Source organism: Malus sylvestris, chromosome 9 (genome assembly GCF_916048215.2).
Source record: "Malus sylvestris chromosome 9, drMalSylv7.2, whole genome shotgun sequence".
In the NCBI taxonomy this organism is placed as follows: Eukaryota; Viridiplantae; Streptophyta; class Magnoliopsida; order Rosales; family Rosaceae; genus Malus; species Malus sylvestris.
Window position 1 is genome coordinate 27,873,172 of NC_062268.1, and position 15,427 is coordinate 27,888,598.

The following is a 15,427-nucleotide window of genomic DNA, read 5'->3' on the forward strand; positions in this document are numbered from 1 at the left end:
TACCCTGTGGCGGATGTCAGCGAACTGCAAATGGCGAAGGTTGCGGGACATCACCTTATTGAATTGAAGCTGCTATTTTCTGCAAGATCATGTCAAATTTTGCATCAAAATTTTCAATTTTTTTTTTCGATATTCTCTATTTGAGTAGATACATGTGAAGATCTGATAGACATTTCAAAAATGCTCATATTTTGTGTTTGATCTGCTACCCATTGTTCAGACTAAGATGCCATATTGTCAAACAATTAGAATGCTTCCAAGGCATTTTAGTAGAATATGAGCCTCATGATGAAGCATGAGCATGATTCTTGGTGTTTGAATTTAAGCCTCTAAAAAAATATACCCATCCGTGTGTCTCCATAAATGCCGAGGTGAGGACACTTTCTAAATAACTCCTTAAACCGCTCCCATGCCCCGTGAAACTCTTCATGTGGCTTTTGAGCAAAAGATAAAATTTGAGTTCTCATATCAAGAGTCTTAGAAGCTAGATAATATTTGCTAAGAAATTTGCCACTCAATTGTGCCCAAGAAGTAATATTGGTAGATGGTAATGTAAGGAGCCATGTTCTCGCCTTTTCTTTCAATGAATAAGGAAAAAGGTGAATTTTGATTAACTCGGCTGAAAATCCCTTCACTATAATAGTTTTGCATCTCATAAAAAACTTTATGATATGCATATTAGGATCATTATGAGCTATTCATGAAAAGTAGGCAAAATCTTCAACATGTGATGTCTTATCTCGAAAACGTTGCCTTCCACTTCTGGATAAACAATATAACTTGGTAATTCATTAGCATGGGTTGCTAAAGTATCTCTTAAAGTTGTCCAGTCGCTAGTATGGCGAGAAAGTGCGTTCCAAAACCCCAAAAAACAGATTCTGCCAAAAAGTGCCCTCCAAGGAAGGGTCCCGCGTTAAAATATTCTCCATGCACCTTTGTTGTAAGGTTTGTTCTAGCTTTGGATTAAAATCTGCCAGCTGCTACTTCTGTGATCTGGTATGGACCATATACAGACTTTACCCATATTTTGTAATATGCGTAAAAAAATGAATAAACGAAAATTAATTTTTTTTTAAAACAACAATAATTGACAAAAAATTATGATTAGCACAAATTGTTTAAAAACAATCCCTGGCAATGGCGCCAATTTCTTGAAAAGATTTTTAGTACCTACGCAAAGAGGGTTAAAATCGTACAAACTACTTTTGCTTTGATAAGGTAATTGTAGTAAAAATGCTCATTCAAGGTCGTTCCCACAAGGATTATTTAAAACAATTTATGCAAAGTCAAAATCTTAGTTAATTATTTGAAAACAAAGATTTGAAAGGTTTGATTTTGAATTTAAATATAATAAAAACGAATTTAATAAAAGTAGTTTAGGAAAAACAACTAGTAACCAATTAAGAAGAAATCAGATAAAAAAGAAAAGGTTTTGAGAAATAAATTTGGAAAAGTATAAGGGTTCCGCTGTCCCCTTAACAATCCTATGTAGATTTATTAATTACTTATGAATTATTCATGCAACTTTGAAGGTTAGGTTTTCCTAGTGTATATTCTACTTGTGGCATTCAAGATAGAACATATATCAAACATACAATCCGTGTGTGGCATTCATATCAAATATAAATATGCATGACTCATTATGTTTTGTGAAACCCCTTTGAAAAACCATGCAACCCTTAAGACGTGGCATTCACCATAAGTGACTTACAATTATTAACCACAAGAAGCATTCCTTAATTTCAGGGTGTTATTCCAACATAAATTGGATCCGATTACTTATCTAAACATCCTAATGATAGCTAAGCATTAAGACACAAAGGCTACATATTCATGCAAAGACTCATGGCCTTGCCCTAGCAAAAGAAAGTTAGTTATGCATTTTCATAATTAAAATCAAAAGAGTTTTATTAAAATAGAAAAAAGAGTGAAAACACCTTGGGGAATAAAGTCTGAAAATCTCTAAGCTTTTACCAAATTTCTCTCTCCAATATCGCGTAAAAAAAGAAAAACTAGGGCCGACCAAAAGGCTTATTTATACTACATAGAAAATCCAATCCTTCCTAGAAAAAGAACTTAGAATAAAACTAGGAAACCAAATAAATTAAAATAAACTAGGTAACATAATCCTAAATTAACTAGGATAATCAACCCAAAATCTGCACAGCCACGTTTTCGATGCATATCTACTCCAAAACCGGCCCAAAATAGCTAGATTCAAAGTTTGGAATATTCTAAACATTTCTCTAGAAAGCCATGAACCCATCAAATGTCATTTTGGGCTCCAAAAATCGAAATTAAACCCAAAAACATCATTTTCCAGCAAGCGCATTGCTCCTTTATTTAGTCGCCAGAAAATAACCGCTTGCTAGAAATTGCTGAAATTTTGACACAAATAAGCTAAGGAACACATGAATGAGGTCAAGCAAAGTATCAAAATTATACCAAAATATATTAAGAATAAGGTAAAATATATAATATGAAATCGACTCATCAAAATACTCCCAAACTTTGCTTTTTGCTTGTCCTCAAGCAAAACAAAACTAGAAAGTAAAAGAAAAACTAACAAACTAAAACGCAAAAATTTTCACCTTCAAATTGCAATCCATAGAAAACATTAAAAATCATAACAACTTTTCAAAAGTTCCGACCAATCCAACTACAAAGTCTAAGCCATTTAGAATCAATTAGAAAGAAATTCATGAACTTCCTTTGGTGTAAAGTGAACCAACATGGCTAAAGAGACTCGACTAAAACTCTTACCAATTGTCTTTTTATTTCACACATACTAACTTCAATTAGAACTTCTTTCTTCTTTTCAAATTTTCGCACATTTGAGTTTTCCTGGAAATAACCTTAGTCTCGAATTAAATAATAACATTTTTTGCCCTAGCAAAAACTCTTTCTAGAGAATTTGACTGTCACGAAATGCTTTTGTTTTGTCTTTGTGTATACATGCAATTTCATAAGCCTTAGTATGAATTTTCTCAAGCTCATTGAGTTGCAGCTTACGCTTTTTTTCTGTTGAATCGTAAGAAAAATTTCACTCCTTAATAGCCCAAAATGCTCTATGCTCTAGCTCTATAGGTAAATGACAAGCTTTGCCATATACGAGCTGAAATGGGGACATCCCAATCGGAGTTTTAAATGTTGTTATGTATGCCCAAAGTGCATCGCTTAATTTCAAACTCCAGTCTTTGCGAGTGGAGTTGATTGTTTTCTCTAAAATGCATTTGATTTCTCTGTTTGAAACTTCAACTTGGCCTAATGTTTGTGGATAATATGCGGTTACAACATGATGGGTAATCCCATATTTTGCAAGTAATGTAGAAAATTGTTGATTTAGAAAATGCGTACCCCCATCACTAAGTATAACTTGAAGGATACCAAACAGGGGAAAAATGACCCCTTAGATGAATTTTAGGGCCACTGATCCTTGATTGGTTGGTGCTGCAATAGGCCTCGACCCACTTAGAAACATACTCAACAGCCACTAAAATATATTGGTTGCCATGTGATGATGGGAATGGTCCCATAAAATCAATGCCCCAAACATCGAATAATTCAACAACCAAAATACCTTGTTATGGCATCTCATTATGTTGGACTAATTTCCCACTCTTCATCCTTAAAAAGAGAAGGCCAAAACAACTCACTTTGCAAAATTTTAGATGCTGTCATTTTAGGTCCAAAATGTCCACCACAAGCATAATGATGTGTAAACTTTATGTTCCTCTTCTGGAAAACATTTGCGAATAACCTAATCTGGGCAATACTTGTATAGATAAGGCTCATCCCAAAATAAAACTTTGCATTTGCCAAAAATTTCTTTTTTTGCTAATAACTAAAATATGGATGAATAACTCCCTTAGCTAAATAATTAACTAGATCGGCAAACCATGGTGTACTGTATTGGACGGCCAGCAACTGTTCATCATGAAAACTTTCATTTAGACGCAATGTGTCCTCTTCTGTAATAGCAGGATTAATTCACCTTGATAAATGATCACCCACCACGTTTTCACAGCCTTTTTGGTCCGGAATTTCCAAATTAAACTCTTGTAGTAAGAGAATCCAACAAATAAGTTGAGGTTTAACTTCCTTCTTAGATAATAAATACTTTAATGTAGCATGATCTATGTAGACAATTACCTTGGCCCCAATTAAATAAGAACAAAAATTTTTCAATGCAAAAACAATTGCCAAGAATTCTTTCTCAGTGGTTGCATAGTTCAGCTGTGCATCATTGAGAGTTCTGCTGACATAATAAATGACCTAGGGAAGCTTGTCTTTTCGCTATCCAAGAATTGCCCTAACTGCATAATCTGATGCATCACATATTAATTCTAAACAGTAAGCTCCATTCCTGGACTGGAATAATAGGGGCCGAAGTGAGGAGTATCTTCAACGTGTTAAATGTCTCCAAACAATCCTTATCAAAGTTAAAAGTTGCATCCTTAGCCAATAAATTACACAAAGGTTGGCTAATCTTGGAGAAATCCTTGTTGAACCATCAGTAAAGGTTAGCTAATCAATTCCCTTGCTTGAAACCAAGTGACCTAGAACAATACCTTGTTTAACCATGAAGTGACAATTCTCCTACTTCAAAATCAAATTTGTCTCTTGACATTGCTAAAGTACCGAAGACATTGATCAAACAAATCCCTAAATAATGAAAAATCATCCATAAATACTTCCACAATCTGCTCAACCAAACAAGAGAAAATACTCATCATACAACATTAAATAGTGGTTGGTGTATTACATAACCCAAATGGCATCTGTCGATAAGCAAATGTTCCAAAAGGACAAGTAAAAGTCGTCTTCTCTTGATCTTCAGGTACAATTGGAATCTGATTGTACCTTGAATAACCATCTAAGAAATAGTAGAAAGCTTGACCAGCAATCTCTCCAACATTTGATCGATAAAATGTAAAGGAAAATGATCTTTTCATGTACTTGAATTGGGCTTCCTATAATCAACACACATGCGCTAGCCAGTAGTCAACGCGTTAGAACCAGCTCATTGTTATCATTCTTTACCACTGTAATTCCAGTACGCTTAGGTACAACCTGTGTATGACTCACCCATTAGTTATCTGAAATTGGATAAATCATACCAGCATCAAGTAGTTTCATTACTTCAATTCGAACCACATCCTTCATGATTGGGTTAAGGCGCCTTTGAGCATCAACTGTGGGTTCCACGCCTTCTTCTATTAGAATTATGTGCATACAAATAGTTGGGCTGATTCCCTTTATATCTGCAATAGTCCACGCCAATGTATCTTGATATTTTCTCAACACTTAAGCAATTTTTCATCTTCACAATGTGTTAAATATGTTGTAACTATAACTGGCAACATCTGGTCAGCCCATAAATGTGCATATTTCAGGTGTTCGGGCAAAGGCTTCAGCTCCAATATGGGTGGCTGAATTTTGGACAGTTTTAGTGGCTATTTGGGCTCTCCTAAACTCTCGTAAACATGTCTCCATTTAGGAAAAAATGTAGGCACATTGTCTAAAGCTTGAATAACTTCCATGACCTCTTCATCATCTGTTTCTTCATCAAAATCCCCATATAAAATCTGCTGCAGTGGATCCTCTATTGAATGAGCCATAAAATTTGCATGACCAAACCCATCTAAAACATCAATACGTATACAATCAAGTTGTTTTGCTGGCTTTCTGGCTGCTTCAAACAAACTGAAAACTACTAATTGATCTTGAACCCCTAGTGTCAAAGTACCAGCTTCCACATCAATAAATGAAATTTTTTTTTAGACAACAATAATGAACAAAAAAATTATGATTAGCACAAATTGTTTAAAAACAATCCCTGACAGCAGCACCAATTTCTTGATAGGATTTTTAGTACCTGCGCAAAGAGGGTTAAAATCATACAAAATACTTGCAAGAGAACTAAGTAATTGTAGTAAAAATGCTCATGCAAAGTCGTTCCCACATGGATTATTTAAAACAATTTATGCAAAACCAAAACCTTGGTTAATTATTTGATAACAAAGATTTGAAAGGGTTAATTTTGAATTTAAATATAATAAAAACGAATTTAAGAAAAATAATTTAGGAAAAACAACTAGTAATCAATTAAGAAGAAATCAGATAAAAAGAAAAGGTTTTGAGAAATAAATTTGGAAAAGCACTAGGGTTCCGATATCCCCTTAACAATCCTATGTAGATTTATTAATTACTTATGAATTATCAATGCAACTTTGAAGGTTAGGTTTTCCTAGTGTATATTCTACTTGTGGCATTCAAGATAGAACGTATATCAAACATGCATGATTCATTATGTTTTGTGAAAACCCTTTAAAAATCCATGCAACCTTTAAGACGTGGTAATCATTCTAAGTGAACAATTATTAACCACAAGAAGCATTCCTCAATTTCAGGGTGACATTCCAACATAAATTATATCTGATTACTTATCTAAACATCCTAATGGTAGCTATAACACCCTGAATATTTTAAAAATGTGGATATTCATTTTATTGTTTATGTGGAGGAAAAAAAAGAACGCTTTATGGTTATGAAATTCGAATGGGGAAAAATGTGAAAACTCGCTTTCGGATTAAGAATTAATTATGTCGTATAATTTTTCGTTAAGTGGGGAATGATGAAAATGCTCTATTTGGTTAGCATAATTATACAAGGATGTATTTTATCCTCATTCATGAAATATTTGAATAGAGGACAACCTTACGAGCGCGTAGGTTCAAACGGATCTTAATTCCGAGTTAGAACAGAGAAGTTACGAGCCTCGGAAGTGGTGAGAACTTTAGACACGTGGACTTACTATTAGTAGTAAGTCTCTAAATTTGATCAGAAAATTAGGAAGTTTCGAGGGGAGGAAACTAACCTAAAAAGGCCCAAAAACTCCAACCCAATTCGTGACCCAGTTGACCCTTACGACATCCCATTTTTTACACCGATTTCGGCCAACTTCGGTGGAGTTTTTCAATGCCACAACCACCATCTCGAAGCTCTCACTCCCCTCTACAAAATCCAACCAAGAACCACCTTGACTAACCACCATATGTGGCGGTATGAGGCCATAAAAACCGATGAAAACCAATGGTGCTCCTACCACCCTTTTCATTTTTCTGGTGAATCGGCGAAACGATGGCCAATGCCACCATTTTGGTTTTGTAGCCCATCATCCCAAGAGTAAATCTCAACCAGCTTTGATCTCGTTGGACCACTGTAGGTGACAAATCGACACCTAAAAGCTTTATCAGCGGAATTGACCCTCTTCCGTCCACTTTTGGACTTTCTGTCAGGTAAAAAACTTGTTCCTCTTGTTGAGCTCTATCTTCCTGTAAATTTTGGTAGAATTTGGAGTTAGACAGAGTTTGTAATCGTCGGAAACCACCACAAACGGCGGCGCATGTGGCGGGAGAATCTATTTTCATGGATTTTTATATAGCAGGAAATCATTGATGTCCTGAGCCCATACGTTGATTCGAATAATCAAATTTTTTGGGATAATTGTACCATTGTACTATTTTTCGTAATTGATGACCATTCGGCCGTTGGATTGTCACCAAACTTTGAGATATTATATTACATAATATTTGAGGACCTTAGGAACTTATGGATCGAGAATCTTGCGTACGGATCTTCCCGAATTGGATTTGCAAGTTAGTAAATTAAAACGTCGACCGCCACTTGAATGTTGTGATTGGCAGAGATCCAACCGTTGGATCGAAATGAAATTTTAGTATTCTAGAAGCGTAATGTGAACTATGAATGGCTTGATACCTTAGTAGAATACGTAGGTAGTCTAATGAGAAGGTTAGATGCAGCCATAATAAAAATTACTGAGACTAATCTTTTAGTGAATTTTGCTAAGAAAATGAATTCGGACCTATCTTAGTAATTAGCTTCCAAATTAGAAATTTCTAGTCGTTACAAATTGGTATCAGAGCAAATGATCCTGCTCTACAATATGGAATGTTATGGAGTTTTATGGATGTGAATTATGATTTGCAATGATATTGCATTATTTCATAATTTCTATGATTAATATGGCAGAAATATACATGTATTATGAATCTCGTATTGGTAGGAGAGTGCATGTATATATTCTCGTGTTTTGATGATGTGGAATATGATTGCAATGGTATTGCAACATTTCATCAGTGTGATGCATCATAAGGCAATTATGTGAATTATGATATGCATTGTGGTTGCATAATTTCATAATTTTCGTGAATAAGTGACATTCATGTGATATATATATATATATATATATATATATATATATATATATGCATTTAAGTTTTCTGTATTTTGTTTGACTGTATTGTGAACTTTATGAGTAGATTAGTTAGATCTAATTCAATGGCCAGCACTAGCTCTAGATCCAGTTGATGCGAAATATATAAGCACACAAATTAAACCCTCTTTTTATCAAATGTAGTAAAGTATGTAAGTAGGGATCGTTATGGACCGAGGATTAGGAGGGATTGCTAAACACTTGAAAACTTACTTAGAAACGTAAAAACAAAGTTTAAAACACTAAACTAGACTCAAAGAATGTAAAACTAAATTTTGAAACACTGAAACAAACCAAAAGACTCAAAACAGCAAACAAACACTCAAAACTGCCTTAAAAACACTTTCTGGGCAGTTTTGAACACAAACACAAATTTGGACGAAATTGGGTTACAACTTGAATCAAAACACTTAAAAACACAAACTAAATGGATTTCTAACTAATCTAACACTTTAAAATAAAGGGGGATTTGGTTTTGACGAAATTGAAAACAAGACAATACTTTGTAATTAAAACAGATTGTAGAACAAATTTGAATGAAGCTTATGGATGGAAGGCTAGCTAGGAGGTTCTTCTCCACACATGTCACACTTGCATACAAAACGATCTCCAATTGCTTTTCGATAAACTATGAATACTCAACGTCCCAGATTAACCGTGAATTGCACTAATTAACCCTCAGTTTTTTCACAAGTTATTGAGTTGGATGATTGCATACGACAACCCAAAACATTCCCTACAAGTTCCCTACATGAATTGTATAATAGAGATACAAGCAAGAATCATTAAGTTCTATGAAAAACATAAGAATTGACGAGGCACTCGTTACTATGAATTGCATGAAATTTATGCCAAGAATTTACTTAACGCGATTGTGACTAGCAACCTTCACTACTTGCGAATATAAGTTCATAACGATTAGGTGAAACTCCCTTATATTCTAGCATCAAATTCATGCATGAAAATTAAGCGTGCACTCTCAACCAACATACACAAATCAGTTTTTATACGAACGGATAAGTAAATTGAATTCACAGCTTATGAAACGCAATTAGAAGTAATCAAATCATATTGCAAGCATAAACATGGTTTCGAATTCCCCCCTAGCCAAAGGGGGGTTTAGTTCCTCATACTTACAAAACAAAGAGTATTGAATTTAAACATTGAAAACAAGGGAAAGAAAACACCACCTAAAACGTTCCAGCAATCCTAACTTGAATGGCATGCACGTCCAAGGCTTCTCCTCCTTCCTCTTTGCTGCTGCACAAGGTTTTGGGGACAGATTTGGATGGTATTTGTATGGAGGAATGGATGGGAGATGGTATGGTGGTGTTTAGGATGGATGGGGGGTGTGGCAAAAGAGAGAAAGATGGCTGAAAATGTGTTTGTGATGTAGTGTATGAATGTGTAGATGGGTTTGGCTAAAAGAATGGATGGAGAATGGATGGTGTGGCTGATTGTATTTTTTTTGTAGTGTCCTGTGTAGTGTTCTTCCCTTCACTCCCTATTTATAGAAGCTCCAAAGCAAAGAATCACTCAAGTGGCTTCAATAAACAATACAAACAAAGACCAAAATGATGCAAAAACAGCTAGTTTACATGCTCTTTTATCATTGTGTCTTGCCTTTAACAAAAGGCAGTTATTCCTCTTTTGCTAATTCAACTCCTTTGTAGCTGTCCATGTGCCTTTATTCTTCAATTTCTGATGCATTTGCCTTGTATTCCATCCCTTTTCCACATGTACTAGCTGTTAGACAACTTTCACACACATGTTTTGCATCATTTCATCTTGCAAACATCAACTTTTGGCCACTTTACACCTCTACACACATGCTATGCATCATTTCAGCTTGCAATTATGTTTGTAGTTGCTGAAAATGTGAATACAACTTGTAAAGCAATCCAACAAATGACATATTTCACTTCTTTTCTCCTTAAGTGTATGTATCTGCACACTTCCACACTTCAACTTTATTATTCAGATTTTTGCATGTGTTGAAACCCTTTTTAAAACACCAAAAACGTCCATCCCACTTGCTCCATATGCATGCAATCCATTTTGGCCCAAAATTGCTCCAAATTGCACCAAAATGCACTTTCTTTCCAACTTAGTTATTAGGACCTACAAACACACGAAAATAGCTTAAAACACTCTTATAAGCAATAACTAACTAAGTAAATGCAAGAAAACATGTTAACTAAGTCGCATAAATATGCTCCTATCACCAATTTAGGCACAATTCCAGATATTGTTAATGAAGAACAAAAACTTGATTTTCAAACTGATGACAGTGTAGATTTTGGAGATTGGAATATCCCCAAGGTTTCAAGTAAACATATTTACAAAAAGAAATGATCAGTAGCCTCATTTAGAAGTGAATATCATGTTAAGACAGTTGAAAAAGCTTATGCTCTTAGTAAAGAACATGAAACTTGTCAATTGTTTTCCCTTGAACAAATCAAATCCCATAAGAAAGATGGTCATAATTATATTCACATTGGTTTAGTCCAAATAGCAACCATTAACACGTAGAAGCCTTAACACCTCTATTTTGTTATGTCTACGAGATGCTAGATTCACTAACTTTAGTGATAGTATTCTTGGAATAATCGAGTCAAGTCTCTACAATGGACCTATCCATTTTGATTGTTTTCCAGATCTTACCATAAGTCTTTCAGACCCTCATATGCTGAAAGCACCCACACATTAAACATTAAAACTTCAGGATACCAAGTCCTTGAAGGAACACAGCCCTTGGCAGTAATATATAGAGTCTACTACAAAGTCATTGGCACAAATAAATTTCCAGGCTTTAATCAAAAGTCCTAGAGATCATACACTTTTAATACAAACAAATCAAGAAAATGCAAACATTAAAGTTCCCAGAACCATTAGGAAGTCAGATATCAGTCTACTTTCATATTGGTGTTTGATCAATGAAAGTAAGCCAATAGCTATCCAGAACAATCTAGTTAATTTAGACAACATAAAACAATATTTTGATGGGACTGTTAAAATCAACTTTGATCGTCCAGCCAGAAGATCTTGTGAGTCTATTCACTCACATAAATCATTTGCTCCTATCATAAATTCTTTTTTCTAGATCCATACCAACTGATAGGATGGGTCAAGATTAAGAGTTAATCAATTCATTAGCCAATAGGAAATTAAAAGCGATAAACACTTGTTCATCTGTCACTCAACAAGAATTAATCAATGATTTGATTAATATCAAATTAAAATCAGTAGAAGCAACCTCCCAAGTCACACATCCAAGGTACCAATCCCATACCCAGGACCAGGGAGAACAAACTTCTCCAATAGAATCTAATTTCGAAGCAGGTCAAGTTAATCATCAACTTTTAGTTTTAAATAAACCATTTAAGAAGAATAGCAAAAGGCTGAATGCTGATATTGAAGCCGAAGAAAATATCCCAGAAGGAATATATTCCGAAACAAATATACAAAAGAAGAAAAAATAGAAATTTATAATTCATGGAACAAATTTATGGAAACTCACAGGTTTGAAATATTTTTCTTCGATTATGTTGAAAAGTACTACAAGTCTGCAAATAAATTAAAGGTAATAACCAAAGAAAACTGGCTTAAAGAAGACAAGACTATTGTTTCTTTTAGCCATCCCCCACATGAAACAATCCTCATCATAACTGCCAATACACAAATTCCAGCAACTCCTTTTAAAATCCCAAAAGAGGATGCAGGAACTAAACCTGTCATTGACCAAAATAATTTCACTAATCAAAGTCTTCACATCATAGGAAAACAATTAGATAAAATTGAAATTAAAATTGACAAATTTTCTCAACCAAAACCAACACACAAGGAAAAACTATTAATCAACTTCCTAGAATCTTCTTCTAGCACCATTGCTTTGAAGGCAATATCCACAAGTCAAAAAATTGACCAAATGTTATTAGAATTAAAAAAGGAAAAAATAATTTATGTCATGAATCATCTTGGTGTATCGAAATCGAAAATATCTTATACATCCTTTGAATCAGAAGCTGGTTCAGATTCCATTAGAAAAGTTGAACAAGCTTTTCAAAACCTTGAACTCAAAAGGATTACCAATAAACATGTCAATCCGACATCATTCACAAAAAACTGGTATCCCAGACTTACAACTCTGGATATTCAGTTCGAAGAACGAAATATCCAAAATCAATTCTCCGTCTCTTCTGATAAACTCTATGAATGGAATATAAATGGTTTGTCAGAACAAGAACTCTTAAACAAACTCCAACATATCTCTATGGTCGCTAATAGCTATATCACCAGTCATAATCTTAGCCAAACACAAGTTGTCGATCTTTTGGTCACTAGATTTACTGGAATGCTTCATTCCTAGTGGGAAAATATCTCACTGAACAATCCAGAAATGAAATAAAACATGCAGTCAAAGGAGATGAAGATGGAATACCCATCATCGATGAACAAATAGGGCAAGGCGTCCCTGACGCAGTTAACACACTGCTCTTCACAATCATAGAACATTTCATAGGAACATTTAGTAATGTCACCACTAGGATCCATGATCAACTCAGTAATTTAAGATGTCCTACACTAAGCGACTTTAGATGGTACAAAGATGCATTCATGTCCAGAATTATGCTTAGAGAAGATAGTAATAAAAAAATTTGGAAAGAAAAATTTATAAATGGATTACCAAACCTTTTTGCTCATAAAATTAGAAATGTCATAGTAAATGAAGAAGGTGTCATACCATCTCATACCCTTACTTATGGAAATATAATAAATATTATCCAGAAGGAAGGCTTGAAAATGTGCATAGATATGAAAATTTCAAAACAAGTTAACAAGGATAAATCCATCGCTAAGTATGAATTAGGAACATTCTGTGAACAATATGGATTACCGCCTATTGCTCCTTTTAACAAGAAGAAAAGGTCACAAGTCTATCATAAGTATTCTAGCAAGTATTCAGGTAGGCAATACCCTAAATACAACAAATACAAATCTAAAAATAAAAACTTTGAAACTAATAAGTTTTATGAAAAGCCCAAGACTGATAAGTCAAAGCGAAAAACTTCAGGGAAAATTTTCCCAAAAAAAAACCAAAAAGGAAAATGCTACAAATGTGGCAAATTTGGCCATTATGCCAACAAATGCCGTGTTAAGAAAACAATTAATCAATTGAAGATCTCAGATGAAGAGAAACTTCAGTTAATCCAAGTCTTAGAACTTAGGGATACAAACCATAGTCAATCAGAAGATGATTTGGAATATCCTCTTCTGACAACAATTCCTCAAATAGCCTTTCATCACCCAATATTAAAATAGGTTGTACTGATAGTTGTTGTAATAACAAGATTTCAGTACTTAACAAACAGGAAGAACAAGAAAATCTTCTTATTGAATTAATTAGCAAAGTCGATGACCCAGAATTAAAATCATTTTACCTCCAAAAACTAAAGAAATTAGTTTCTCCGGAAGAACCTGGCACTAGCCAATCTCAACAAAACCCGAAGATCTCTCTTAGCACAACCTTGAGAAGGTTTAATAAGTCTAAGAAAGAAATCATAGTCAAAGACCTCCAAAGAGAAATTAATAAAATCAAAGATGAAATTAAATTTTTAAAATCTGAAAATTTAGAAGCTCATACCCGCCTTAGTGAAATCCGAACACAAGCAATAGTCGAAGAAGAATAATGCAGTAACAGTTCCTATTCAGAGGCTCAGTCGAGCAAACATTCCACACAAGACTTAGTCTTAGGTCTCTTAGACAAGATAAGAATCCATAAATGGTATTATAAAATTAAAATAATAATTGAAGATTTTCATTTAGAAACAATTACTTTGATCGATTCCGGTGTAGACTTGAATTGTATTCAAGAAGGGTTAATTCCTACTAAATATTTTCATAAGTCAACAGAGATACTTAGTGCTGCTAACCAATCACCAATGCAATTAAAATATGAAATGCCTAAAGCACATGTGTGTTAAAACAATATTTGTTTTAAAACCCCATTTGTTTTAATCAAAAACCTTTCAGATCCAGTTATATTAGGTCTCCCTTTCATAGCTCTTATATATCCTTTTAAGGTTCATCACAATCGGATTACCACTAGAGTCTTAGGACAAAAGGTTACATTCGAGTTCTGCTTGGAAACAGATCTCAAAAAATTAAGACACTTACAGAAAAATAATATATCAAAAACCATTAGTATAATCACTAATAAGTCACAACACATTAATTTCTTAAAAGAAGAAATTAATCACAAACAAATTGAAGAACAGCTAACAAATAAGTTTTTGTTAGAAACTATTGACAATTTTCAAAAAACAACTTGTTAATGATATCTGTTCTGATATTCCCAACGCCCTTTGGCACCGCAAGCAACACATTGTCAAACTTCCTTACATAAAAGAGTTTAATGAATAAAAAATCCCAACTAAAGCCAGACATATCCAAATTAGTCAAGAAGTCATGGAATTCTGCAAAACAGAGATCCAGGAACTTCCTAATAAATGAATTATTAGGAAAAGTAAATCACCATAGTCATGCCCTGCATTTTATGTTCAGAAAAACGCAAAATTAGAAAGAGGCACTCCCAGCTTAGTTATTAACTATAAACCTTTGAATGAAATTTTGTAATGGATTAGGTATCCAATTCCCAACAAAAGAGATTTGATAAAAAGGCTTTCTCAAGCAGTTATTTTTTCAAAGTTTGATATGAAATCAAGTTTTGGCAAATTCAAATACATGAATCTGATAAATACAAAACAGCTTTTATAACACCTTTTAGTCATTATGAATGGTTATTTTTTCAAAGTTTGATATGAAATCAAGTTTTGGCAAATTCAAATACATGAATCTGATAAATACAAAACAGCTTTTATAACACCTTTTAGTCATTATGAATGGAATGTAATACCTTTCGGCCTCAAGAATGCACCCAGTAAATTTCAAAATATTATGAATGAGATTTTTAATCAGTATAGCCATTTTTCGATTGTTTATATTGATAATGTTCTTATTTATTCCAAGTCAATAGACAAACATTGGAAACATTTGCATATGTTTGTTAGAATAATTAAGTCTAATGGATTAGTTGTCTCCGCATCCAAGATTAAATTGTTTCAAACT

General features: G+C 33.9%; 1 non-coding gene across 1 annotated transcript; it reads left to right on the forward strand.

The window, feature by feature from the left end:
* Positions 1 to 363: 363 nt before the first annotated feature.
* LOC126584026 (small nucleolar RNA R71) lies at positions 364 to 463 on the forward strand. The gene has a single exon (XR_007609943.1). It is a non-coding gene; the product is annotated as a small nucleolar RNA R71 (small nucleolar RNA).
* Positions 464 to 15,427: the final 14,964 nt, after the last annotated feature.